This window comes from Euleptes europaea, chromosome 13, assembly GCF_029931775.1.
Source record: "Euleptes europaea isolate rEulEur1 chromosome 13, rEulEur1.hap1, whole genome shotgun sequence".
NCBI lineage: Eukaryota > Metazoa > Chordata > Lepidosauria > Squamata > Sphaerodactylidae > Euleptes > Euleptes europaea.
The window spans coordinates 56,335,546-56,355,671 of NC_079324.1; the positions used below are offsets into that span (position 1 = coordinate 56,335,546).

Here is a 20,126-nt window from a genome sequence, read left to right on the forward strand (position 1 = left end):
ACTCCACATAGGATTGCACTGAAATGGGCTTGATTTGCATGACTCCTTCTAGGTATTTGTCAGATCGGCTTGACGGTGACATCATAACTATTGGGGAATCCGGGCCCCAGTTCCTGTAAAGGGAACCCCGATATTTAATTTTCTGCTACCAAATTAGAGGGATTGGATCGTTCCTCTTGAACTATGAGAATTGAGATCACACACACGCACAAAAGAGGCAAGACGCATTTGTCTTGAAGTAAAACAATCTTTACTCTAACTCAGGGTAGGGAAAAAGTCACTGGGATACAAAACAAATAATATCTGTCTACATTCTATGTTTCCTATACTTGCCAAAACCTTTGGCAAGGCACTAAGCTTACTTACGAGTAGGCACCCTTAGCAAAAGGAGAGCCTCTCTCCATCCTGCCTGTTCAGCAGTCAAGCAAAAAGAAAAAGAAGAATGGTGGTCAACTGCTTTCAGTTCTAACAAAGAAAACGAAAGCAGTTGAACATGCAAAATAGTTGTATACGTGACCCTCGGGCACGATTGCAATGGCCACTACACTGACCATTAGGTTAGTTGCAATATTAACCCTTTAACTGTCTGATATGTAACAAAGCTCGCTCTCTAATACCCAACAATAACTCATAACTAGCAACGCAGATCAGGAACGAGAGACAAACGGGCTCAAATAGCACTGGGGATTTGGGCTCAAACCATGCAAGGTGTCCTGGTCTTGAACACACATGAACACATGAAGCTGCCTTATACTGAACCAGACCCTTGGTCCATCAAAGTCAGTATTGTCTACTCAGACTGCAATGGCTCTCCATGGTCTCAAGGCAGGGGCCTTTCATATCACTTACCTGCCTAGTCCCTTTAACTGGGGATGCCGGGGATTGAACCTGGGACCTTCTACACGTCAAGCAGATGCTCTACCTCTGAGCCACGGCCCCTCTCTAAGACTCTCCAGGATCTCAGGCTGAGGTCTTTCACATCCCCTACTTGCCTGCTTCCTTTAACTGGAGATGCCAGGGATTGAATCTGGGGCCTTCTGCATGCCAAGCAGATGCTGTACGAACTGTGCCACAGCCTCTCCCCCTTAGAGCAGGAGGAAGAGATCAGGATAGAAAACCAACAAAGGAAGGGTCATTTCATGTTTTCTCAAAGCTTCTGCACTCTGGAAGTGTCCTCCTTAAGTAGAGTTACACTTTCTCTAAGCCCGCTAAGTTGATGCATTTAGAAGGGCGTCTTGGAAAGAAGGCACTCACCCTTCCTAAAACTTTTTAATAACAGATAAATTGTAGATGGTAAAGATTTCAAAATGTGCACATATATTGGCTGCCTGTTTTAAAGGATAAGGGGAATATATTCAATATTAAATATTTGGTCCATCGTGCTTTCGTGTGGTCCCGTTTAAGACCTATTGGTCATTTGAGCAGAATCATTAAAGAAAGAAAGAAGGGTGTTGTTTTCGCTTAAAAAGGTAAAGCACAGGGTCATTCCTGACCCATGGAGCAACGTCACATCCCAGCTTTTACTAGGCAGGCTATGTTTACGGGGTGGGTTGCCTTTATTTCCCAGTCATCTACACTTTACCCCTAGTGAGCCGGGTACTCATTTTACCGACCTTGGAAGGTTGGAAGGCTGAGTCAACCTTGAACCGGCTACCTGAAACCGACTTCCTTCGGGATCGAACTCAAGTCTTGAGCACAGCTTGGACAGCTGTACTGCAGCTTACCACTCTGCACTACGGGGCTCTTTGTTTTCACTCAGGGGAGAATAGGTATGCATCATGGCTGTATCCATTTTTTACTAGTAGCCATGAATAGCCCTCTCCTCCATGGACATGTCCACACCACTTTTAAAGCCTTCCAAGTTGGCAGCCATCACCACATCCCGAGGCAGGGAGTTCCACAATTTAACTATGCGTTGTGGGAAGAAAGACTTCCTTTAGTCCCCTGTTCTGGGTTGAGCCCCTTCTGAAGCAGGCAACCATTAGATCGCACAATTAACACACACAGAGAACCAGATAAATGTGAGATCTCCCAGATCCTAATCCAACACTCTCACCGTTGTATCACACGAGCTCTGGCTTCTTCCCTCTTCCAGCTCAGTACTTTGGTGTCAAGCTAAAAAAAAGAGGAGAGGTTCCTTTAAAACAAACAAACAAACAAACAAACAAACAAACAAACAGCTGTTCTGGTATGGTTCAGTCCCCCACAGGCATTGATTAAAGAGGCAGACGATATAAGTAATGGCCCCGCGTCCGCGTTGTCAGTGAAAGATATACATTGGTTTTTATCTGGTACAAGCAGGTGTCTGTCGAAAGGTGAACAACATAAGTGGAATGCGTAGCAGCGACATTTGAAAAACCTCTTTCGTTCTTATTGCATTTAGATTGATGCCCAACTGGGTGGGGTGGGGGGAACGTTCCAGCCGTCCTTGCTGCATAATGTATTAAAATGCTTGATTTCGCCGGGTACTCTGCTTGGTAACATATCAAGGGATTCCTCTTCTTTGTTGTCACGTTTTCCTCTCGTTCGTTTTTAAAAGCCCTCTCCTCTCATGCAGCGCACGCCTATCTCTCTTGCTATTCTATGTATACAACAGTATTCTGCTCTAGGACCATAATAAATATTTACTTACTTACTATCTCTCTTGCTTCTTCTTCCCACTTCAGCTATAAATGTTACAAATGAGTTTCTCCTTGGGGTTCCCCCCCCTTCTGCAGGGTAAATGCCCAACCATGCACAATTTCACCCCTTCTACCAGTCACATGCATCAATATCTGCTAGTCTGCTAGTAATAATTATTTGAATAAAGCTTCCTGGCCACACGATGTGGGCTCTCACTTAGCTATGCGGTATAAGCTGTGTAACGGTATTTGAGGTCAGAGTGAGTGTGGTATAGTGGTATAGTGGTTAGTGCATTGGATTAATATCAGGAAGTTCTGTGTTAGAATCTCCACTCTTTGTCTCACACCGTGACTTGAATGGTCCAGGCTACACTGACTGCAAAGGAGGTACTGGCAGCCAAGATGAAGAAGATGATGAAGAAGAGTTGGTTTTTATATGCTGACTTTCTCCCCCACTTAAAGAAGACTCAAACCGGCTTACAATCACCTTCCCTTCCCCTCCCCACGACAGACACCATGTGAGGTAGGTGGGGCTGAGAGAGTGTGACTATCCCAAGGTCACCCAGCTGGCTTCAATTTAGCTTGGCTGCAAGATATTTAGGGTGGTTTTTCTGCACCTATATTTGCCTACTCGGTGGCAAAAGAGAAGGATATTAACCCGACTTGGCTCAAGAGACACTGGGCCTAACTACACAAAAACCATAATGCAGACCTTGTACTAGTTTTTGTCACCATCCCCAAAGAATCCTGGGAAGTGAGGTTTGGTAGAAGGTACTGATAATTCTCTTTTAATCCCCCTTCCCCTAGAAGAACAGTGGATCCCAGGATTTCTTCAAGAACAGGGGATAGTTTTTAAACGAGTCGAGGTCTGTAATGCAGATATGGTCCCTTTGTTTGAGAAAGAATGTTTAGTAGCTGTTGGGAAAAGCATGAGGGTATTAGTTTTTCACTTTTTTCCCTTCCTTTTATATATATATATATATATATAATGTGCGCATGCAATTGAAGTTGAACCATTGGGTGCCTTTGGCAATGCTGCTCATTAGCTTTCAAAGTAAAGCTTTGCCTCTGGGGGAAAAAAAACCCTTTTTGTTTTTGACCTTGCAGGGGGAGGGGGAAAGGACAGAAAAATTCCTGCAGAATAATGCATGAGAAGAAGCAATATTTCTTTGCTGGATAAAAATTATTGCATTTCAAACAGAAAGAACAGTTGGGTAATAGTCAAGTCAGGTCATAGGTAGAGACCGTAGAGGGTGTTGTTTCTTCTTCTTCTTCTTCTTCTTCTTCTTCTTCTTCTTCTTCTTCTTCTTCTTCTTCTTCTTCTTCTTCTTCTTCTTCTTCTTCTTCTTCTTCTTCTTCTTCTTCTTCTTCTTCTTCTTCTTCTTCTCTGTTTTGCTCTCCAAGGCTTGCAATGATTTGGACTCTGCTTCTATCAGATATAAATATAGAAGGTATTATTTTGTTGGCTCTATGCCTGATGGTTATTTAGAGTTATTTTTATTCTTTCAGTCTGGGTTGTATATTTTTAAAAAAATAAATAAATTTGTGAACAGCTTTGGAGATTTTTGTCCCATGGAACACCAGAATATAAATGTTTAAATTAAAGATAAAATCAATACCGTTTAATGTAGTAGGTCTTAACTCCCAAATTCTCTGGCAATGATCTCAAGCTAATGCACTCAGGATTTTCTGATAAATTTTCTGGTAAATAATTTAGTAAATAATTACTGGGTCATTAGGATTTTTTAAAGGCAATAGTTTCTAACCAGGATGATGTTGGCCTAATATGAGATGTCAATTTAAAGTTCAGCTCTCAACATTTCAGCACAGTTGACCCTGGAATACCCAACATTCATCCCTAACAGTAATACTCTTTGAAGAAAAGTACCGGCCCTGACTTGAATAGCCCAGGCTAGTCCCATCTCATCAGACACTAGAAGCTAAGCAGGGTCAGCCCTGGTTAGTATTTGAATGAGAAACTACCAAGGAAGTCCAGGGTTGCAACACAGGCAATGTCTCTTGCCTCGAAAACCCTCTGTGGTCACCATGAGTCAACTATGAATTGATGGCACTTTCCATCCCACTTTTCTGCCCCTTCCCAAACCCATGGAAGACACAGCAACTCAGATCTGTGAAAGAACAGGCTTATTATGCTGAGCTCATTACAGATTTGGCAAAAAACCTCCAAAATTCAACCCTCTGACCCCCCCCCCCAATTTTTTTTTTTGCTGTCAAGTCATGGCTGACTTCTGGCGCCCTCGTAGGGTTTGCAAGGCAAGAGACGTTCAGAGGTGGTTTGCCATTGCCTGCCTCTGTGTCTTGACTCTGGTATTCCTTGGTGGTCTCCCATCCAAATAATAACCAGGGCTGACCCTACTTAGCTTCTGAGATCTGACAAGATTAGGCTAGCCTGGGCCATCCATGCCAAAGCAAAATGTACTATTTGTAACTAAGCAAACTTAACCCAGTATTATAACAGGCAAACAAGAAAGAATGGTTTGATGTCTTCTTAGGTGATGGCTCGTGAACCTTCTCTGCCCCTTTGTTTCTCTCTTTCGCACTCCTTCTGTTCTAAATTTGAATTTCCTTGGCATCCTGCTGGGTGGATCTGGGTGTTTCAAAAGCCCATCTTTCCAAAGTCTAGGTCAAGGTGTGTTTCAAGCTCTGGTACATTCCTTTCCAGACACACTGTTATCTCAGCCTTCTGCTCTGCTCCATACCATCACACCATCACAGTGGGGCCACTGCCATCTAGGCTATTCATCCGGAAAAAATGTCAGCTTGTTCTCAGAGCTGATGCATTGTTCTTCTGCTGTGCGTTGCTGCAAAGTTCTTCTTCTGCTTCGTCTGCTGCTTTCTTTGGCCTCGATTTTCAGTCACAAACTGTCTCCACTCAGGTTCAGGTACTGACTGTCCTTAGCAGGCGCTTCTGGCGTTCCAACATGGCTCTCTTCTGGTTCTGTTTGCCCTGTAAACTATGTCATCACTACCAGATGACATAGTGATGATCTCTAGCAGTAGGCGGCTTTAAAAGGGGGTTGGAAGTCACCACGATGACCACAGGGAACCACTGGCTGTTTCTTATTAACAAGTTCTCTGCAAGCTAGATAGTGTCTGACACGGACCATGTCTCCTGTTGTGCTAGCACTTCCATTTCTGCAATATCCATGGTTTTCAATGAGCTAGTGGAAGTACAAGCATGCTCCATGTTAGAGATTATCTAGCATACATGGAACTTGTTCACAGAACCCGAGCCTCTGTGTCCAGGGGCAGTAAACCTCTGAATATCAGTGCTAAAAGGCAACCATCATCCTGTAAGCCCCAACCTGTGAGCCCCTTGGGAGAGAGACCTGTCTTCTTCTCCTTAGCTTAGTGCCATGCACGTTGGCTTACTGGCAGAGTATATGCTTTGCATGCTAAAGTTCCCCCTTTTGATCCCTTGACATTTCTAGTTAAAAGGTTGCCAAGATTGGACAGGACCTTTCTCTGCCCGAGACCCTGGAGAGGTGCTGCCAGTCATAATAGCTAATACTGAGCTAGATTGATGAATGGCTCTACTCACTGTAAGGCAGTTTCCCACAGCGATGATGCTCTATTAATAAAAACAGCAATAATAGTCATCATCCGTCTTTCAGAGTCTGTCTTCTGATTTGTTTTTCCTTCAAATAAATATATTTGAGCATGTGAATTCCCATTTCAGACGACGCTTTTCAAGAAACCCCTTTCAGTGCCATCCTGTCTCTTCTGGTGTGTAGCTGTTTTTGATTCCATAATGGAATCCATTTAACATCAGGCCACAAAGTCATTTCTGGCTTCTGAGGTCAGTCCAATTGGTAAAGTCTAAGCATCTCCGAGATAACCTCAATGAACTTTGGTGACCTTTCAGAGAAGGCTTCTGTTATTGGTATTCAGTACCCTTTCTCATTACAGCAGAACGGCTGCCGTCGCCAATTAAAATGGATTTTAGCCATTCAATTAAACAGTGCTTTCAAAGGCCTCGCTGTGTGTCATCTTTAATAATGGTAATTTTTCCAGAAGGGATACTTTATCTTGTGGGTCTGTTTTGTCAAGATGATCTACGTCTGGACTTCATTTCTTTGAGAGCAAGGGGAATTTTTCACAGGGTCGGCCAAAGCCTCGCGACCACTCCCTTCTGTCTCCTCAATTGAAACAGCAAACGTGTCGGCTAGGAGGCACAAACCAGAACAAAAAGAAATCTTAAGAGGGAATGCGCTGTCAAACTCTCGCAAGGCCAAATCCTTGGGAAAGTTGATTGGACAGACAAAGAGAGTGATCATAGTTGTCCCTGGGAGCAGCCGCTAGTCAGGAGAGAGCAGCATCTAATCCTGGGTTAGGTGTTTATGGCCAGCTATTTTAGAAAGGAAAAGCTGGTTGGTAATAGAAGAAGTTGGTTTCAGGTAGCCGGCTCAAGGTTGACTCAGCCTTCCATCCTTCCGAGGTCGGTAAAAGAGTACCCAGCTTGCTGGGGGTAAAGGGAAGATGACTGGGGAAGGCAATGGCAAACCACCCCCGTAAACAAAGTCTGCCTTGGAAACGTCGGGATGTGACGTCACCCCATGGGTCAGGAATGACCCGGTGCTTGCACAGGGGACCTTTAACTTTTAATAGAAGAATCAGCACCCTGGACAGGTCCAAGGGAGCACCCACGTTGTTCCAATGAATTTTCAGAGCTGCCTAACATCACACCATCATTCCAGTGAGTGTTCTGGGATATAGCCGAATGAAAACGCCACATTAAGAAGCAGTTTTCCTTTAACCAAAATGATCAGGGGGCTAGAGCAACTGCCCTATGAGGAGCGGTTAAAATATTTATAGACTGTTTAGCTTGGAAAGAAGGTGGTTAAGGGGAGACATGATAGAGGTCTATAAAATTATGCATGGTATAGAGAGAGTGGACAAGGAGAAGCTTTTATCCTTCTCTCATAATACCAGAATGCGGGGTCATCTGCTGAAGCTGGAGGGTGAAAGATTCAAAACAGATAAACCGAAGTATTTCTTCACACAATGCAGAGTTAAATTGTGGAACTCCCTGCCCCAGGATGTGGTGATGGCTGCCAACTTGGAAGGCTTTCAGAGGGGAGTGGACATGTTCATGGAGGAGAGGGCTATTCATGACTACTAGTCAAAATGGATACTAGTCATGATGCATATCTATTCTCTCTAGGATCAGAGGAGCATGCCTATGATATTAGGTGCTGTGGAACACAGGCAGGATAAATGCTGCTGCAGTTGTCTTGTTTGTGGGCTTCCTAAAGGCACCTGGTTGGCCACTGTGTGAACAGACTGCTGGACTTGATGGGCCTTGGTCTGATCCAGCAGGGCTTTTCTTATGTTGTCCTAAATCAGGAACCAGCCAGTGTGGTACAATGGTTAGAGTGTTGAATTAGGATCTGGGAGACCCAGGTTTGAATCTTCACTCTGCTATGATTTGACTCCTGTAGCCCCTTAGAGACCAACAAGATTTCTAGGGTGTAAGCTTTTGAGAGTCAGAGCTCCCTTCACCAGAGCTTTGACCCTCAAAAACTTCTACCCTGGACATCTTGTTGGTCTGTAGTTGCTGCAGCTGGACTCGAATCTTGCTCTGCAGACCAACACGGCTACTCACCTGAAACTATCTTCTTGGCAGGAATGGGAGATGTGGCTCAGTGGTAGAGCATCTGCTTGGCATGCAGAAGGTCCCAGGTTCAATCCCCGGCATCTCCAGTTAAAAGGACTAGGCAGGTAGGTGATGGGAAAGACCTCTGCCTGAGACCCTGGAGAGCAGCTGCCAGTCTGAGTAGACGATACTGACTTTGATGGGCCATGGGTCTGATTCAGAATAAGGCAGCTTCATGTGTTCATAAACATCTGAATAACAACATAGGTGCATCTGAACTTAAAGGACTGTTTTGAGACCAGAGAAAAGACTACAATGGATCAGAACAATCTTTAAAATAAAATTTCTCGTACAACTTTTCGTAGTAGTTTTTTTTAAATGTCCCTCCGACAACTTCATTTTTTATAATATGGGGAAAAGGAAGACGACAGGCTTCCCCGCCAAGAGCCGTGGGTCCTTTTCTTGGGAACGCCGTGCAAGAAAACAGTCACTTCTCGCCTAGCGCTTTCTTAAAACGACTTTGACAAATGGGATGCCAGCGTGAGAACGGTGTGTGTGAGGGTTCCTCTGGAAAGGTTTCAAATGCGCCTACTGTTCTGTGACAGCTCAGAGCTCCCTGGAGGCTGCCACAAAAACCAAAATAGCCTCATCAACTTGATTAATCCGCAATCCTCAGCTCGTGCCACGAAGCCCTGGTTCTAATGGTTACCCAGGAACCGTTTTCCCTGCGTATAGAACATCATCATCACTTCACGTAGATCTGAGCAAACCTTTGCCGAGCGTGTAATCGGATCTCTGTTTTCAGCTGTCAATTGTGGCTGGCCCAAGGAAGAAGCAGGTCATTGCTGATTTCATTGCAAAAAAAAGGCCGCTCTTAGGATGGTGGTGAACGGCTGTATGGGAGCAAGTCTGTATATCGCAGAAGTCCCTTCAGGGAGGTATGTGCCAGTGCCAGGCACTCTCCATCTATAGGCGTATCACATCCTTCTTGCTATATTCTGTCCACAGGGACTCATTGTACCATCTTCAGTTTTTTTCAGGAATCTCCTGGGAGCGCATTGTGCACATTGAACCTTTCCTAGAACACTCTGTGCACTGAGAAACATCTGAGATTTTCTTCAGATAGGGAAGGAGAAAACCCCATGAGAAAGCCTTTTCCGATATCCCCAGAGTAAAAATTCATGAGGGTGGGAAAGGGCTAAATGCAGACACCCCCCCACCATAGGCCAGTTGCTAGGGCAACCCCATTGCAGGTTGAGCCATGGGGAAATCCCATTGGACAAGACTGTGGCAGCCGGCTTGCTTGGGCAATGGGGAAGACACCAAAGTCCCAGTGTCTTGAAAGACACGAGCAGTCCCCAGTGAACGTACATGGGCTGCCTTGTGTCCTTGAAAGGAAGCTAACTGGGGTCTATCATCTTTGAGCCTCAGTCATCAGCCAAGCAGCGTGACAGAAGGAGGAGGAGGAGGCTCTCTGGGTGACACTGAACACCTTCCCTTCCATGATTAGGGATGCACCAACATGGTGTAGTGGTGTAGTGGTTAAGAGTGATGGCTTGGAGTGGTGGACTCTAATCTGGAGAACTGGGTTTGATTCCCCACTCCTCTACATGAGCGGCGGAAGCTAATCTGGTGAACCGGGTTGGTTTCCCCACTCTTCCACATGAAGCCAGCTGGGTGACCTTGGGCTAGTCCCAGCTCTCTTTGAGCTCTCTCAACCCCACCTACCTCACAGGATGTCTGTTGTGGGGAGGGGAAGGAAAGGTGATTGTAAGCCAGTTTGATTCTTCCTTAAGTGGTAGAGAAAGTCAGCATATAAAACCAACTCTTCTTCCTCCTCCTCCTCCTCCTTCATCTGCATCTGCATCTGTCAGCTAAGTTCAACTCATGACTTCCAGTCATAGCAAGGAGTTGACCCTCCGATGGATTCTTTGGTTTCCTGTAAGAGTCCCAAGAGAGGGAAGGCAGCATGGTACAGCCTGATTTCATCAGATCTCTTGCCTTGAAAACCCCACTAGGGGTTGCTATAGGTCATCTGTGACTTGACAGCAAACCAAAAACCTTCTGCTTAGGACTGCATTTTTGGGTGCTCATTAAAAGCTACCTTGTATTCAGAAGTGGGTGTGAAAATTAAACCCACATAGAAGCCAGACTGACTTCCGTGATGTTGGTGGTGGTTAAGAGCCTTTTAAAAAAATTCTATTAGTGCAATTCCCTACTTAGGAAGCAAATTAGGGATGAGTGAATGTTCGCTATTTGGGATTTTAAAGGGAAATTATTTTTTCCATTTTGGTTTTCAGGTTTGTTTTTCTTTTTTTTTTCCTCTTGGTTTTGTAGATTCCTTGCTATTGTGTATACATGCTGAACAGTTGCTTTAGATCATGTATATCATCCTTATTTGTATAACAAATATCGTTTATATTAATAATATAGCGGCATGCTGATTATATATTGTAGCCTGCTGATTTATCAATGCACAAATTATGTTGAAAAACGAATAGACGGTGAGGAGAAAATTCAGCATGGCAATCAGAAAATGGTGAGAAAACAAGAGTCACCTAGCAAAACAGCAGGGATGAGAAATTCGAAAGCCTCCCTAAGGCAAATATTTTCTAGCATTGAGCAAAATATCTTCCAAGCCTACCAAGTTGTGTGTTAAGTGGCATCAAGTCGCTTCCGACTCATGGCGACCTGATGAATCAGTGTCCTCCAAAAGGTCCTATCCTTAACAGCCTTGCTCAAATCTTGCAAATTGAGGGCCGTGCCTTCCTTTATAGAGTCAATCCATCTCTTGTTGGGTCTTCCTCTTTTCCAGTTGTCTTCAACTTTTCCTAGCATGATTGTCTTTTCTAGTGACTCTTGTCGTCTCATAATGTGAACAAAGTATGATAGCCTCAGTTCAGTCATTGTAGCTTCTAGGGTCAGTTCAGGCTTGATTTGATCTTTAACCCACTGTTTTGTTTTGTTTTTTGGGTTTTTTTTTTACAGTCCAGGGTATCTGTAACACTCTCCTCCAACACCACATCTACCAAGTTAACCTGGCACAATGCTGGATTGCTGATCTGCTTTTGATAGGGATTTATGACCCATTAGATGGAATCCATTTTTTTAAAAAAGAAAGATACTTCTGTCTGCCTGCTCAGTAACATAACCTCGCCACAATTTCCCCCGCGTTCCTATTGCTGTTTCAATATAAAAGACATCAGAACATCTAGATTTCTGAGATCCCATTCTTTGAGTCCTTAGCATACTTCCTCTGTTCCACTTTGTCCTTTGAATCACAAAGCTGAAAAGAGAGTAGGTCTGGTGATATTTTTTTAAAAAAATCATAGGGAAGAATGTGCTTGCCTGCTTTGCCCTTGAAAAGAAAGAATCTCTTCCAGGAAAGGATGGATTACTCTCAAAAAGGAAGACATGGATTTCAAACACCATGTCAGCAATGCCAGGTATAGATCCAACAGAAATGCAAATCTCCACTCACCTAGGAAAAAGCTAGCATAGTGTAATGGCTAAGAGCGGTGGTTTGGAATGGTGGAGTCTTCTCTGGAGAACTGGGTTTGATTCCCCACTCCTCCACATGAGCAGTGGACACTAATCTGGTGAACCGAATTGGTTTCCCCACTTCTACACATGAAGCCAGCTGGGTGACCTTGGGCTAGTCACAGCTCTCTTAGAGCTCTCTCAGCCTCACCTACCTCACAGGGTGTCTGTTGTGGGGAGGGGAAGGGAAAGTGATTGTAAGCCGATTTGATTCTTCCTTAAGTGGGAGAGAAAGTCGGCATATAAAAACCAACTCCTCCTCCTCCTCCTCCTCCTCCTCCTCCTCCTCCTCCTCTTCTTCTTCTTCTTCTTCTCTTGGTGCTACCATTGGAACAAAGGACTGATGGTGTGAATGCCAGAGGAGTTTGAAAAGATCTCAAGGAGATGACGGACTGACCCAGCACAGGGGAGGTTCCTAACAGCTAGGTTGGAGTCTCTACCTGGAATGGAGAGTGGGGTTTGACTTGGTGCTACCTGTGTTCAAGTCCTTGCCCTCTCCAGTTAAAAGGATCTTGTTGCATGAAGCTGGAAGGTAAGAGATTCAAAGCAGATACAAGAAAGTATTTCTTCACACAACGCAGAGTTAAATTGTGGAACTCCCTGCCCCAGGATGTGGTGATGGCTGCCAACTTGGAAGGCTTTAAGAGGGGAGTGGACATGTCCATGGAAAAGAGGGCTATCCATAGCTACTGGTCAAAATGTATAATAGTCATGATGCACACCTCTTCTCTCTAGTATCGGAGGAGCATGCCTATTATATTAGGTGCGGTAGAACACTGCCACTGCTCAATAGCATGGTGGAGGAAATGGAGGGCCCCCGAAATGGTGTCGCAGGACACGACAACATTAATTCAGGTTCTTTTCTCAGTACTGATGATGTCACTGTACTGAGAGATGATCTAGGATTTCCCCCGAATGCAATGGTTTTACCATAGAGTTTCTGGGAAATTGTAGAGCTCCCTGCAGCTGGAAGAGATGTCACAGGATGCCATTTGGGCAAGTCTCCGCCCCCTTCAGTCTCCCATGGTGATGCTGCCAGAGTTGCTGTGGTAAGCCCTAATCTGCTCTGGTACCAGTTCAGGCTATTTTCCTGAATATCCGTCAGAAGTCCAGCAAAACAATTTCCTCCAGTTATTTCCACACTGTGGCACGTCCTCCCATCACGAACGGAATCAAAAATGTGAAAACCACTTTGACCTCCAGAGCCCCGCCACATCGATCTGAATCTTCACCTATTCCATTCTGCCCTTGAAACCTGGAGGAGGCCTGCGCTTTCAGACTGCAAGTTCATTAATTCTCGATGCCTGCGGTCACTCCCAGGGTTCTTCCTGCTTCTACCGCCGTGTCTGCCGCGAGTCGCTTCTTTGTTTTCAAACTATTAGTCCGAGCAAAAGGTGCAGATACCTGATAAAGCTTGGCAGAAGCTAGTTAAAGACGCACCGGCGGAGCCGCCGCTCCGAAGGATTATCTCGACCGGAGAGAATGCGTCTGTCAGATTCTGGCACAGAAAGGTCAGGGCGCCAACTACTTCTCCTGTCTGGTAGGAACAAGAATGATCATGGGTAGACATCATCCCAGAAACCACATTAGCGTGTGACAGCCTGTTCTTCCAAGAGAAAAGGGCCTGGTGATGCAAACAATTCAGTTGGCTTTTAGGCAGGTGAATATGGGGGAGAAAGCTGTTTCCTCCCCATCCCCCTGTTTTCTGGAGAACAAGCCTGCAGCTGAAATGCTTGCAAATAACAACAATAGCCACAATAAATATTTTATTAGTCTGCCTTTTTATTCGTCTGCCATTGTGGGACAGTGGTTAACAGCAGTGGTTTGGAGCGGTGGAATCTGATCTGGAGAACCGGTTTTGATTCCCCACTCCTCCACGTGAGCATGGAGGCTAATCTGGTGAACTGGATTTGTTTCCCCACTCCTACATACAACGCCAGCTGGGTGACCTTGGGCTAGTCTCTCAGCCCCACCGACCTCACAGGGTGTCTGTTGTGGGGAGGGGAAGGGAAGGTGATTGTAAGCCAGTTTGAGTCTCCCTTAAGTGATAGAGAAAGTCGTCATATAAAAACCAACTGCTCCTCCTCCTCCTCCTCCTCCTCACTGGGATCTGAGGCAGATTATAAAAATGATTTTTTAAAACCCCTTTTCAGTTCATCAGTAAACAGGTTACAAAATATGGCAGTGTAAGGCGATCAGGGAGTGGATTACAAGACCTGGTAAATGGGGTTTTCCCTAAAATGATACAACAGAAGCATCATAGCCTATTATGCTCATGCTTAGATGTGTGCTGGAAAAAAAACAGTTGGATTTGGATAATTAAAAAAAAATGAGTTGGATTCTTCAACCTGAGAATTACAGTTAGTTGTAGGAATTCAATCCAACAGATGCTTCCTTGGTTTCTGGAACCCATCCTTGGTTATGGTGATGTTTCCGGGCACAATTCAAGGGCTGGTTGTTCCTTTTAAGGCCCTAAAAGGTCACAGGGTAGGGTACTTGAAGGTCTGTCTTCTCACAGACTGTCCAGTTAGGGTTGCCAGCTCCAGGTTGGGAAATACCTTGTGATTTTTGTGGTGGAGCCTGAGGAGGGTGGGGTTTGGAGAGGAAAGGGATTCCAATGCCATAGAGTCCAATTGCCAAAGCGGCCATGATCTCCAGGGGAATGGATCTCTATCTCCTGGAGATAATTTGTAATAGAGGGAGATTTCCAGCCACCACCTGGAGGTTGGCAACCCTATGTCTACCAGTTAAGCTCCTTTTTCAGCCCTGGCTCTTTGTGGCCCCACTTTCAAAGGTGAGGTGGGTGGTGATCACAGACAGGGTCTTTTTCGGTGGTGGCACACAGCCACCCTTCCTCGATCAATCATTGCTCCTATTTGTTTTTTGTTTTTGCCCTTTGGAGATTTACAGTGCAATCCTAAGGAGAGTTACTCCAGTCTAAGCCCATTGATTTCAGCACACTTAGACCTGGTTAACTCTGCATAGGATTGCACAGTTATTGTCAAAAAGTCATGAGTATGACTTTTTGGCATTGCCCACCATTCAGTTCCCCTCCTGTTGGCCTCACCAAGTTAAACCCCCGAGGAGAGGGGTGGTAGATACATTTCGTCTCCAAACCACACGCATGTGAATACAGGTAGAAACATTAAGGTATTTGGTGAGGCTCACTCTGAATTGTCGGGAACAACAGAATTGTAGGACTGTTATGTTCTTTTTAGCTCATCTTTAATCTAATGACCAAACACCTCCTTTGCTTTGGCCCGTTCAGAAATCTCCAACAAGGTGGTGAATCCCAGCTGGCAAAATTTGGTAAGCAAAGTGTCTCAATTTTTCATCTGCGAAGTCTTGGATCATAGGCCATTTTGGAACGTCTGGTTTCTGGGCAGTTGTGACAGAAGGTCATTTCTTCAACTTCTTTGTTAGGATTTGACCTCTTGTGTAGACCATGTTTTGGATTTTGTGAGGCTTTGGTCTTACATGCTGTCAAGAAGCATGCCCAAATCCAAATGGAAGCCGACAGAACCCCAGTAGAAGCAAAAGGTTTCAGCTGGACGCCCCTGCTCTGAGTCCCCTGAAGATGTAAATCAGCCTTCTACCAGGGTAAATGATCTCACAGAAATGACAGCCGACGCCCTTTCGTTTTGAAGTACAAAGTGCATTTTAACTGGAGGTTAACACCCAGCCCTGTGTGGAACAACAGGGGTGGTTCATCAAATGCCCTTTCCGGGAAAGGCCTCCGAACCATTTCTTTTGGCTCGGTGGATGGAACGGAGAAGGAAGAAGTGGCACGATTCCTCAGGTGAGGAGCTGTGACAGGCAATCATGCTCTCGACGAGATGCTGAGTAATGAGGAGCAGTCGGCAGGAATAATGGATGGGAGGCAATAAGCGAGTTGAATAACAATGCGTCTCCGATGAGAAGAGGTGAGGTGGGAAAGAGAGCGAGAGGGAAACCAAGTAGGTTAAAGAACCCCAGCGGGTGGATCTTGGCTCAGGGGGAGCTAAGGGCATGTTACCATAAACAGGTTTGACCCTGGTGCTGTTGAGCCAATAACCACACACCAAGGAAAAGGAATAAAAGTTTATTTTTATGCACACAACTAAGGTGCTCCCCCTCAGCTGAAGAACAGTTGGTTTTTATATGCTGACTTTCTCTACCACTTAAGGCAGAATCAAACCAGCTTACAGTCACCTTCCCTTCCCCTCCCCACAACAGACACCCTGTGAGGTAGGTGGGGCTGAGAGAGTTCTTAATAGAACTGTGACTTGCCCAAGGTCACCCAGATAGCTTCATGTGTAGGAGTGGGGAAACCAGCCCGGACTCTAATCTGGTGAACTGGGTTGGTTTCCCCACTACTACACATGAAGCAAGCTGGGTGACCTTGGGATAGTCACTGTTCTTTTAGAGCTCTCACAGCCTCACCTACCTCACAGGGTGTCTGTTGTGTGGAGGGGAAGGGAAGGTGATTGTAAGCCGGTTTGATTCTCCTTAAAAAGGTAGAGAAAATTGGCATATAAAAACCAACTCTTCTTCTTCTTCTTCTTCTTCTACTACTACTACTACTACTAACCAGAGCCGACCCTGCTTCGCTTCTGAAATCTGATGACGCAGGACTAGCTGGGTCAACTGCACCCAAATGTGAACCTGCACATGGCTTTCCTGAGCTGGAAGTGCAGCAAGCAGAAGATATTAAATTTTGACCTTTTACGTGTTTTGCTAATTGTTGTTTTAATGATCGTTCTCAAGTGGATTTTGCCCTTTCACACAGTAAAATCCAGCTGCAAAGAGCATTGAAAGTGGACTGAAAGTGCATTATTCAGCAAGTGTGAAAGTGCCCAAAATGATACTTAAACAAAAGAAAATAAAAGCACAAACTGTTTTGTGTGCTATAAGCACTTCCAACTGATTGCACTGACTGTGGTTTGCTTTAGGGGGACCGAGGAACTGAACTGCGCTGATCAATATGTTGGAGTGACAAAGGCATTAATCAGGACTTTTGTGGCTTCTGCAGTGTCCGAATGAGATTTCATTGCTTTGAATGAAGTACAACGAAAGGAAGGGATCGGCTTGTGCCCTCTGTAATGTAAAACAGGGCAAAAAGTTTCAAAGGATTTTCCCCTTTGCAGTTTTTAAAGACGAGCAATCCTATGAAGTTAACCGTCCGTCAACAAGGGTTTGTTGCTAGCATGCAATGCACAATCTGAAAAACCAGCATGCAGTCTCAGATACAATATATATATATAAAGCATGTGAAAAACACAAGTTTACTAACAGTCTAAACAGCGCAAAACACACATAACACGGGCATTAAATATAGCCCTGGAGTGTCCAGAAAAGTCCAACAGATCCGTGTAAGCTCCTATATCAGTAGCGCGACGGATCTGTTGGGCTTTTCTGGACACCCCAGGGCTATATTTAATGCCCGTGTTTTGTGCTGTTTAGACTGTTAGTAAACTTGTGTTCTTCATATGCTTTATATATATTTTGTATCTGAGCCTGCATGCTGGTTTTTCAGATTGAGTATTCTACTATTCAGCATAGGGATTTTTTTCTACTAGCATGCAATGCCCAGCTATGCAATAAGAAAACACTGTAGTTTGGATTATTAACATTCCCCAAGGGTTGCCAGCTGCAGGCGGGGAAATTCGTGGAGTATTGGGGTGGAGCCTAGGGTTGCCAAACTCCAGGTGGTGGCTGAAGATCTCCTGGGCTTACAACTGATCTCCAGGTGATAGAGATCAGTTCACCTGGAGAAAATGGCTGATTTGGAAGGTGGACTCTATGGCATTATACCCCACTGAAATCCCTCCCCTCCATAAACTCTGCCCTACTGAGACTCCACGCCCCAAATCTCCAGGTATTTCCGAACCCGGAGCTGGCAACCCTATTTGTTACTAATGTGCTGGAGAACTAATTGCAGCCGATGGCTAACGGATTACAGGGCAGAAAGGGAAGGAGAGGCTCAGTGGAAGAACATCTGCTTGGCATGCAGAAGGTCCCAGTTTCAATCCCCGGCATCTCCAGTTAAAAGGCAAGTAGGTGATGTGAAAGACCCCTGTCTGAGACCCTGGAGAGCTGCTGCCAGTCTGAGTAGACAATACTGACTTTGATGGACCAAGGGTCTGATTCAGTATAAGGCAGCTTCATGTGTTCAAGACTCTGAATCTTGTTCTCTGCAAAGCGATGTGCTTAACATTCTAAACAGGCTGGATTATTTCCTTTGATGACTTTCTTAACGTGATTTACACCGAAAGAGGAACTAAATAAGCAATAAGCATTCAGTTCATTAAAAGGGAAAGGGGAAAAATCTTTTGTGTCATTGCCGTAATATCACTCACTTGGAATAAAGTGCAGCAAAGATTAGTGTCGGGAGAAGGATGAGTTAATTCTTCGCTAACTTGTAACTCGCATCCATAACACTGATGACAAGAAGAATTAGGAAGCATTTTTTAACAGTTAGAGCAGTGATGGCGAACCTTTTAGAGACCGAGTGCCCAAACTGCAACCCAAAACCTACTTATTTATCGCCAAGTGCCAACACTGCAATTTAACCTGAATACGGAGGTTTTAGTTTAGAAAAAACAACTCATAACACCTGGGCTCCTGGAGCAGGGATCACTTGCTTCTCTCTCTCTCTCTCTCTTCCCCCCTCCCCCTGGGGGCCAGGTCTACCATCCCAGATGACCTGGCCTCCAGTGGGTGGCTTTTCCCAGGGGCCAGGTCTACCAGCTCGGATGACCTGGCCTCCAGCAGATGGGTTTTCCCAGGAGCCAGGTCTACCAGCTTGGATGACCTGGCCTCCTGGAGGAGGATGGGGTGGGGGGGCTTTGAACCGAGCAGTTCAGGGAAGGGGAGCTGGGCGGCGGGGAGTCCAGGGAAGGGGAGGGCTTTGAACCGCTCCGGTTCAGGGAAGGGGGGGGGAGCGGTTCAAAGCCCCCATCACCCAGCTGCTCAACTTACCCACGCGTGCCATCAGAGAGGGCTCGACGTGCCGGAAGTGGCACGCGTGCCATGGGTTCGCCAACACAGAGTTAGAGGGTTCCTCAGTGGAACAGGCTTCCTCGGGAGGTGGTGAGCTCTCCTTCCCTGGAGATTTTAAAGAAGAGGTTAGATGGCCATCTGTCAGCAATGCTGATTCTATGACCTTAGGCAGTTCATGAGAGGGAGGGCATCTTGGCCATCTTCTGGGCATGGAGTAGGGGTCACTGGGGGTGTGGGGGGAGGTAGTTGTGCATTTCCTGCATTGTGCAGGGGGTTGGACTAGATGACCCTGGTTGTCCCTTCCAACTCTATGATTCTAAGATAATTGAAAACCCCAAAAAAAAAAAGTGTGTGTGGGGGGGGGGAGCCCCAAACCATTATAGTGTATAAATTGCATTTTGGACTGACTTAATGGACAGCATTTCCTTATTTCAACTTCTGCGTTCCATCTTAAAAATGGAGATTGTCCTTGCTGACTGCAGACGATTACTGCCTTGAAACAGTTTTGGAGAGTAGCTGTGTTGGTCGGCAGTAGAAGAGCAAAATTTGGGTCCAGTAGTATCTTAGAGACACACAAGATTTTTGGTGCATGAGCTTTTGAGAGTCAGACCTCCCTTTGCTCCATTAAAGCAGTGAGCTCTGGCTGGTGTACCGATCCTAGTGATTGGGAGGGGCTGCGGCTTAGTGGCACAGCATCAGCTTGTCATGCAGAAGGTCCCAGGTTCAATCCCCAGCATCTCCAGTTAAAAGGACCAGGTAGTAGGTGATGTGAAAGACCTCCGCCTGAGACCCTGTGAAGTACTGTCAAGTTGCAACTGACATGGCAACCCAGTAGGGTGGTGTAGTGGTTAAGAGTGGTGGACTCTAATCTGGAGAACCGGGCTTGATTCCCCACTCCTCCACATTAGCAGCAGACTCTAATCTGGTGAACTGGATTTGTTTCCCCACTCCTCTATGTGAAGCCTGCTAGGTGACCTTGGGCTAGTCACAGTTCTCTCAGAACTCTCTCAGCCCCTCCTACTTCACAAGGTGTCTGTTGTGGGGAGAGGGAGAGAGAATGAAGAAGAGGAGGAGGAGGAGGGGGAGGAGGAGGAGGAGGAGGAGGTTTTAAAGAAGAATCAAACCGGCTTACAAGCACCTTCCCCTCCCCACAACAGACATCCTGTGAGGTAGGTGGGCTGAGAGAGTTGTGACTAGCCTAAGGTCACCCAGCAGACTTCATGTGTAGGAGCAGGGAAACAAATCCAGTTCACCAGATTAGCCTCCGCCAGTCATGTGTAGGAGCGGGGAATCAAACATGGCTCTCCAAATTAAAGTTCACCGCTCCAAACTACCACTCTTAACCACTAGACCATGCTGGCCCCAGT

The 20,126-nt window shown here is 45.6% G+C and overlaps 1 non-coding gene across 1 annotated transcript; it reads left to right on the forward strand.

The window, feature by feature from the left end:
• The first annotated feature begins 8,273 nt into the window (after positions 1-8,273).
• Positions 8,274-8,345, forward strand: TRNAA-GGC (transfer RNA alanine (anticodon GGC)). The gene has a single exon. It is a non-coding gene; the product is annotated as a tRNA-Ala (tRNA).
• The last annotated feature ends 11,781 nt before the right edge of the window (positions 8,346-20,126 follow it).